This window comes from Octopus sinensis, linkage group LG3 (assembly GCF_006345805.1).
Source record: "Octopus sinensis linkage group LG3, ASM634580v1, whole genome shotgun sequence".
Lineage (NCBI taxonomy): Eukaryota > Metazoa > Mollusca > Cephalopoda > Octopoda > Octopodidae > Octopus > Octopus sinensis.
Window position 1 is genome coordinate 75,840,646 of NC_042999.1, and position 9,237 is coordinate 75,849,882.

Sequence of the window (9,237 nt, forward strand, 5' to 3'; positions counted from 1 at the left end):
CAGCCTGTTTAATAAAACTGCTATAAAATATATTGAATGTAAAAATTCAAATTTTGATACTACCCACTTAAATTGTATATAATTCTTTATAAAGTACAATTTAAGCTTTTATGCTTGTTCTGTTGGCCCCGTATTTATTTTCTCACCAAAATACGCCTACAATAGACCTAGAATAGTCACACCCCATTTAAAGTTAGAATTGTAAACTAATGACCTTGACCATAACAGCTAAATATAATCCATCTTTCTATTCCGTAGCAGTATACCATCCCACTGACGCCATATTTAGCATTATTTCCTCTTATCTCCTTTCCTCTGCTCCTCCCTACTCGCTTCTTTATCTGTCTTCCAATTTTCCCTATTTATCTTGTTATTCCAAAACATCAATTTCTATTTTGTGTCACTATTCTCTTTATAATCTTCATATTCTCTTCCGCTACTCTCTGTTGTTTTGATCAATTCCACACCTCAGTACTGCTAATTTTCTAAATTTATTTTAAAGTCCTCAACGTAACCCAAATTTACTAGTAATACTTTTACTGTTATAACCTCCATCCTCTCACTCCTTACTCTAAGTGACTCTATTAACATGCAGCATCCTTTCCATATATTTACTTGTTGGTAAGTTTCACATATCAAAGTACACAGCCGGTTTGTTAGGGGTAAAAAAATAGATATTGCTATGCACACTCCGAGAAATTTATCATTGAAAGATCAATGAAGCTACAATATCTGTATTTATGTTGTTTCATTGATAACACAAAAAGTATTTGATAACAATAAGCTACGAAGAAGTCATCATCTTAGAAGGTATAAAGTTAAATAGAAAAGTCTTACGATTAATCAAAAATATATTGGCAACAAGCAGTAGCAATTAGATTCGGAAAATCCTTAATTCATTAATTCTAATGGATTTAATCTGGAAAGAAAAAATCATCAATTGAGTTATCAGCTGCTAAAGTGTGTATACATTTTTTGGAACCCTGTATATGTATACCTTGATTTTGCAAAAGCTTTTGACAAGGTGGATCATGGTATGATATGCCACAAACTACGTGACCTCGGCATAGCTGGAAAACTTGATGTGTGGTCGCATCACTTCCTGAAAGATAGGAGTCACGCAGTAGTGGTTAATGGAGCCACCTCTATGAACACACAAATAGTGAGCGGTGTTCCACAGGGCACTGTCTTGGAACCACTGCTTTTTATAGTGGCCCTCTCAGATATGCCCTCAAATGCCCGGATAGCCACTCTGGCCAGCTATGCAGACGATACGAAAGTCTCGCAGAAAATACAGAACCCCAGCGATGCTGCACACCTGCAGCAGGAGTTGAACTCAATCTACAGATGGGCTGAGAATAATAATATGCAGTTTAATGCTGAAAAATTCCAGGCCCTGCGCTACCAGCATCCAAAACTGAATATTAAACTTACAGGATACACCGGTCCACAGGAAATTTCAATCCCAGAGCCTAAGGCTGTGAGGGACCTGGGTATCGACATGAGTGATGATACCTCTTTCCAAGTGCACATTACCAGGATGGCGACAAAGTGCAGACGACTGACTGGGTGGATCCTAAGAACATTCAGAACCAGAGATAAGGAAACCATGATGGTCCTCTGGCGGACATTCGTCCTCAGTCGCCTGGATTACTGCTCACAGCTATGGTCACCCACCAGTGTAAAATTAACAGCAGACCTTGAAGCAATCCAGAGAAGATTCACAAAGAAGATCGTCTTTTTGCAACAGCTCAGCTACTGGGAAAGGTTGAAACAGCTAAGACTCTACTCCCTGGAGAGAAGACGTGAGAGGTATGCAGTAATATATGTCTGGAAGATCCTGGAAGGAATTGTGCCAAATTTTGGCATTGTAAGCTACACCAATGCTACAACGGGACGACACTGCATAGTGCCAAAGATCTCAGCAATGCCATCACGCTTCAGGACCAGCTTCTGCAACAGCCTAGGTTTCAAGGGCCCACAGCTTTTTAATATTCTCCCAAAGAGTCTGAGGAACTTGCACAAAGTAGATGTAGTGGTTTTTAAATCAAAGCTGGACATCTTCCTGTCAAGAGTCCCAGATGAACCTACCTCACGGCAAGAGGTGCAAATGAGAGTAGCTGTATCAAACTCCATTCTTCACCAAGTGCCACATATTAGACGAGGTTCGTCGTAATAACAGTGTAGCACAAAACGGCGGTGCATCAGCATGGCTGCAGCTCTGAGCTGAAACCAGGAAAAAAAATGTACATGTATAACTTAGAATAACTTAGAAAGGTTTTGGCCAGTATTCTTAAACGACTACTGAAGACATCCTATGCAGAGAAATAACGCAAGGTGAAGCCCCTAGACAAGCAGAACCGCCCCCCCCCCCAACCACAACCACCTGCCGTTCATTTTGGAGGAGCGTAGCTTAGTGCTTAGGGTGTTAGAATGATGATCGCAAGATTGAGGTTTCGATTCCTGGACCAAGCGATGCGTGTGTTCTTGAGCAAAACACTTCATTTCACGTTGCTCCAGTCCACTCAGCTGACAAAATGAGTAATCCCACGACGGACCTACGTCCTGCCCACGTGGGGAATATATACGCCATGGAAACCAGGAAACTGGCCTCTATAAGTCGGCACGAATCAAGAAGGTGAATTTATCTTTGCCTTTATTTACATGTAGTTCATTAGACTTCATATGCGATGACAAAGTCTTTAACAATTGTAGAACACTCGAAGATGACCAAGAGGAAGATGAAAAAGGCAGAGAGAAAAGCTAACTGCTGGACTTACCAGCAATTGATTAAAAGACCGACTCAGTTATTTACTGAGTTGTTTGTGGGACTTGGAGGCCCATGATTGTCGGCGCCTGTAGAGATGGAGTATAAAGAAAGAGCTGTCCTCGGTAAAAGTTCGTTGTCACTGTTGTATGTATGTATGTATGTATGTATGTATGTATTATGTATGTATGTATGTATGTATGTATGTATGTATGTATGCATGCATGTATGTATGCATATATGTATGTGTGTATGCATATGTGCGTATGTTTGCATGAATGTTTATATAATATGTATATTTGTATGTATTTATATATATGTGTCTGTGTATGTATGTGTATATACATGCGTACATTCCATCTCGCTGGTCGTAGGAAGGGAACTTTCTCTTTTGTCAGTCGTTAGAAAAGTGCACTCACGTTGTTTTGACTCTTATTTCTAGCAATGCTGATTCTTAGTAGCACCCTCCATCACTTTAGTGATGACTGTACTTGTTGCCTATTGGTTCTAAATTGCGAACAGCCATCTTGATGTGTGTGCATGTTTGAGAATGAGTTTCAATGCGGATATGTTGAAACATGAATTAAACTGCATACACGAACACGTGCGAGCGTATATGTTATGTGTGTGTGTGCGCGCGCGCGCATGTGCACGTGTTTGTCTTTGTGTCTGTGTTACGTCTCCGTAACTTAGCGGTTCGGCACAAGAGACCGATAGAACAAGTATTAGGCTATATAAAAAATAAGCCCTGGGGTCGATTTGTTCGACTAAAACCCTTCAAAGCGGTGCTCCAGCATGGCTGCAGTCAAATGACTGTAACTAACAGGTAAAAGAGTAAAAGAAGATAGATAGATAGATAGATAGATAGATAGATAGATAGATAGATAGATAGATAGATAGATAGATTTTGTAACTCTAGAAATCATCGGATTTATGTTAGGACTAGATGTTAAATTTTGCAACTTATTGACAATGTGGGAATGAAAAATCTGTATACTGACTTGTGGTACGTTTACATGTTTACTTATCAGAATGCGAATTTTCGTGTTGGTGGATGTGTTGTCATCATCGTCATTGTTGTTATTGCTATTGTTGCTGCCGTTGTTATTGCTTATGTCTTTGGTCAACCCTGATTGAACAGATATATGGTAAAAAGCGTTTCTGTAGTGACCATCACGTCCAGGCATAGCATAACTGAACGTACTGGAGCATGTTAATGAATCATTCAGAAATTTCAGTTATGACGCTAGCAATTGTACCTTATATCATACACACTACATGCTTAGAGCTAAACGAGTCATCTTTTTTCGAGTATCTGAGATTGGAGGAAAACAATGGCATTCTTCTGAATGCTTTCGACAAAGTGGCCTCCGATAAATCACCCATTAACCAGGTGTTGATGTTTGAACAGGATCACGCTGTCCAGTGGGTTGCCACATAGTTTCAAACAAATTTTATACAGATTTTGGTTGACTGAAGCTTATGGCGGGGAAAACACTTGCTCAAGGTAACACATAACATACTGGATTCCGAACTGCATAGTTGTGAATCGAACTCTTTGCAGATGGCTTACGAAAGCCTGATTACATGGTCCATGCCAACGCCTTGAAGTAGCAGGTACGAATCCCTAAAATCGAGCCTTACTGTCTTAAAAACATTCAATTTTGTAGTACTAGCCATTCCTTTAAAAACCCTAGATGGCCAAGACTGGAATAATTTTCAGTATGTGTACGAGAAGGTGGGTGTGAAAAGTTCCTGGTTTTAAGGGTGTCGCGAAAAGCCTGGTTGGAGGCCCAACTTTCCGAGTTTTATAGGGCTTAGAAAAACTGAAGGACCGCTATAAGTGTGTGAATCTGAGAGGGGAATGTGTTGAATAATATCATAACCGATCCTCCTGTATTTTCTTCTATCCCAAGCCAGGAAATTTTCAGCAGACTTCGTATACTCTATATGATGGTAAACTTCGAGAATAAACAACTTCGAGTCTGATGTAATACTGGAAACAGGATATTAATCGCCGACTACTCGACATATTGTCCAGTGTTCTATCAACTTAGTGGGGCTGACACAGCGATAAAATGTTTCCTTGTGTAAAAATTAACGCTTTATCATCAATTTAATATGTATTACAAAATAATTTATTGTCCTTATACTACAAGTATCCTGCTTCTATTGTTGTAGGGTTATTAACTTCATATCATATTTCATATTTTCTTCTCATGAAGTAAAGCAATACATTATATTAAAAAGCTGCCATTAATTTGCAAATTTCAGTTTCCGGACTATTGCTACATAAGTATTTTACTTTCCTCTTAGGAGTGTCATACAATACGCTCTTATCTGCTTCCTTTTCTTCATCTTTAGTAGGAATACCTCACGCTTATTACTTCTGCTTTCATTATTTATTGAGTTATTGATTTAATAATTGGTTTCTGTAGTCACAATCCCCATTTTTAATAGCTTTCACCACTATACTGATCGATTCGAAGTACTTTTGTTTTGTTTTTCGTGAACAATTATTGCATTGAAAGCTTTGAAAAACAAACGAAATAAGAGGATAGACTAGAAATATTCTCTCGGGGAGGTCTATTAATTATTCTTATTATAATTCCTTAAATTTTTGCTACTTTTATCAATAGTTAGCGAAGTGAAATATCATATTTGTCATTGAACATTTCGTGAATACGTCATCAATTTAAAATGTCCTCAATGATTATCGATATTTCATTTTCCTACTTCCTTCAGTTATTGGAGTGCGGCTATACTGTGGCACAACATTGAAAGGTGTAGTCGAAGACATTGACGCGCACGCATACATGCACACATACATGCATACATATCAGAAAGAGAGAGAGTGGGAGAAGGAGGGAGAGAGAGCAAGAGAGAAAGAAAGTGAGAAAAATGCTGAGAAATAGCTGAAAATTCGCCAAATTTTTATGTATATATATCTATTTTTTGTCTAATTAAAGCAAACTTAACTTTTTAACATAAGGTGGAAATACTTTTACTTTCCGTATTTGTATGTATGAAAATAAAAACATGGAGACATTTTTTTCACAGAATAAATATTTTCGCATTATAATCTAACTGAAAATATATTAGTGTACGTATTCATAGGTTAAGTTTCGCATATATAGCACAAGTGAAAAGCAGAGAAGGAAAATAAGGGAGCACATGTTACTTTGAGCAGATTCTTTTTTATAAACAAAGGTTTTAGCGAATACAATTGTGTTTTGCGGTAAAAAGGGATTTTGTAGAGGAAGAAAATAATCTTTAACTTACCGGGATCCGGTTTACATTGATATTCAATGTTTCCAAAGTTTTGGGTAATTTTTTCCATGTGCAAAATTCATGAACAAGGAGGCAAGCTGAAGGATACATTATCTTAATATATTTTCATTTTCATAATTTTATAAGGTCGATATTTCGTGATGTTATTCCACTCACCATAATTTAACAAGCAACATTTGAATTACTTATTTTCTTTTTTTAAACTTAAAGTTTTAAGATACTTATGTAAATTTTATTGGTATATTATTTGTTAGCATGGAAAAAGCGGTTGTCATGTTTTGGAAAATGCATTACATCTATAAAAGCATATTTTTAAACAGTCTTATTCTTTGTAATAATACAATAATGCGAGTATTATTTCCCATATATTTTTGTCAACACAAATTTTCATCACTTTCAATTCTGAGTGCTATTTGCTGTTTTCTCCAAAATGTTCCTTTCTATATGAGGATGTTTTTTTTTTGATATTTTGTCATTCCTTTTCATAATATTATGGATTTGGTTAGTATGCTTTGTTTTCTTCGAAACGGAATTCTATCCTCTTCATAATGGCGAAATTCTACACATGAGCTGGTTTGCAATATTTACCGCGTCTTTTAGCAGGATTTCTTCTTTTGCGCATTGAGATATAGAAAGATTTTAGTTTATTATCTGCATTTTTGTTATATTATATTTTCGAACCATAGATGTGCATTAGCTTTGTGCATTCTTTATATGTTCTTTCCTCCTGTCCTTTTTATATCATGAAATGTTTCTATTTATTGTATATTCAATATCCATGATTATTGTACACTGATAGATTTTGATGTTTTCTCTATTAGGTAGGAAACTATTTTAATGTACAGTCTCATCACAACCTTAGATGGTTGCGTAGTGCTAACACCGCAGGGAACAAATCACAGGAGACACGATTTACAGTAGCAGGCTAGTTCATCTGTGAGCAGCATTCATCGTATAATTATATAATATATTGGCACAAGGTGGGAAAGCATTGAGGTAGTTAACCATTTCACTGGAAAACTAAATTTCGTGGTTATTCCAGTAATGATATTAAGTATCTACCAAAACATAGAACTGGTATTTTCTGCAAGTTCTGTCGTTTCAATAAACTTGATATCTCCCAACAGAAAATAGTATCAAAGGTCACATTTCTCAACAACTGCTTTACGTTGGTAAGTGTAATGGAATTTTGAGCAGATCTATCTGCTTTCCGCAATAGAAGGTTTAATATTCGATTGAATTGCATCCTTTGTACAAGTTTTTTGTTGGAAAAACCCACAAGAAATAGAAACTATAGTTGATTCTTGCGATTCAGGGAAGCTTGAGCAAATATTTCACGGTCTAGTACAGTAAATTACCGTTCATTTCACTACTTAGTTTCCCATTGGATTATAAGATTTATTCCTAGCATTAGTGGAAAATATAAAAAGGAAGAAATATTGGAGAAGAGCATTGAGGCTATCTAAATACTTCCCTGCAACTTATTTTCATCGACCTTCCAAGTATAAAACCGAAGTCAACCACCGTATGAGCATTGAACTTGGATCATAAAAAGACGCTAAATACTGGAAGCTTTTTATCTGATATTGCGTCGATTCTACCAATCTCTCGATATTCTATCGGAATATAAATATTTCTAAGTTTGGCACAAGGACAACAACTTTGAAAGGAGGGGGCAAGTCGATTACAGCATTCCCACTGCTTGACTAGGACTTATTTTATCAACCTCGAAAGGATGAAAGGTAAAGTTGACCTCGACAGAATTTAAACTCAGAACGTAAAGATCTGGAAGGAAGGCTACTGAGAATTCTGGAAGTTCACTGCGTAAGAGTATAATAATGTTACCTCAGGGAGTGTAATAAGAGTTTCAAGAAGAGACACAGTACCTAGTTTGTCTAAGTGGACTACCAAATAAACTTGATATTATCGAACCCAATAACTTTGGTGCATTTGTATTATTGATACTGGGAGGGAAAATGTTAAAGTCTACTCCTTTTGCACTGTATTCAAGGTGTTAAGTGCCATAACTGGATAATGCAATATATTTTATCCTACGCTTTCGGGATTCTGTCAATCCGCTTAACTTCTATTAGATTCTATTCGTTAATTTTTTAGCTGGTTTCAGTAACCAAACTGCGAACACCATAAAATTTCCCCGCCACATTTTAAAATATCTGGAAGAATATAATTACGTTCAAATGTTGCTGAGGTAAACTTTAACTTTTTCTAAGTACAATATAATAAAGTGAAATGGAAAACTTAGGTCAGCTGACATTTTGTAAGCAATTGGTAGACAAATATTTGCTCTGGTAGAATTCAAAACCTAAAAATAGCAAGGAAGGAGGTACCTCAGGTAAATCATGGCCAGGAACAGCTATGCCACACGGACACGGGAATGGAATCGGAAATGGAGTCGGAAATGGTCCGAATGACCGGAGTGGTAAGCAGCCTCCCAGGTTCAACAAAACAACCAGAAATCACCAGGAAGAGTTGCTTGAAGCCGGATTTCACATTCCACTCCAGTTCATCAAAGCAACTGGTTTTGATTGAACTCACTGTGCCATTTGAAAGCAGGATAAAAGAAGCACACAATCAAGAACGAAAAATACGCCAGTCTAAGAACCTGAGGGAAGTCAACTTTCGGGTCAAAGTCCGCGTCACAGAGGTTGGAATCAGAGGTTTTTTGAGCAAATTTGATTACGATCTAACGAAACAACTCTCAGTCTCTGTGAAGAATAGGACCAAAGTTCTAAAGGAAGTATCAGAGATAGCGGAGAGGTGTTCCTGCTGGATCTGGTCGAAGAGGAAGAAAAACGACATTCAGACTATTTGAAGGAAATATTTTTGTATTTTAATACTAAGAGAAGTAACTTTGAGTGAGTCACCGTGATAGCGTAGACGTTCCACTGCCACCAAGACAACCGACGTTATTTCTTATTTAAGTATAAGTTTGAAAGCTGAGCCAAAGGAGAGGAGTTCCAGCTGGATGAAATCTCCAAGTGATGAAATCTCCAATACACAAGTCTCCGATGTCCAAGTGGCTAAAAAGTGCCAACAGAAGGGTATCCAGGATTTATGACCTGGATGCAGCCAGGACTTCTTAGAATGTAAGAAGGGCCGAAACAAATGCCTGAGGTGAGTTCATTCTCTGAAGACCTTATGCTGTTCAGCTGTCTTGA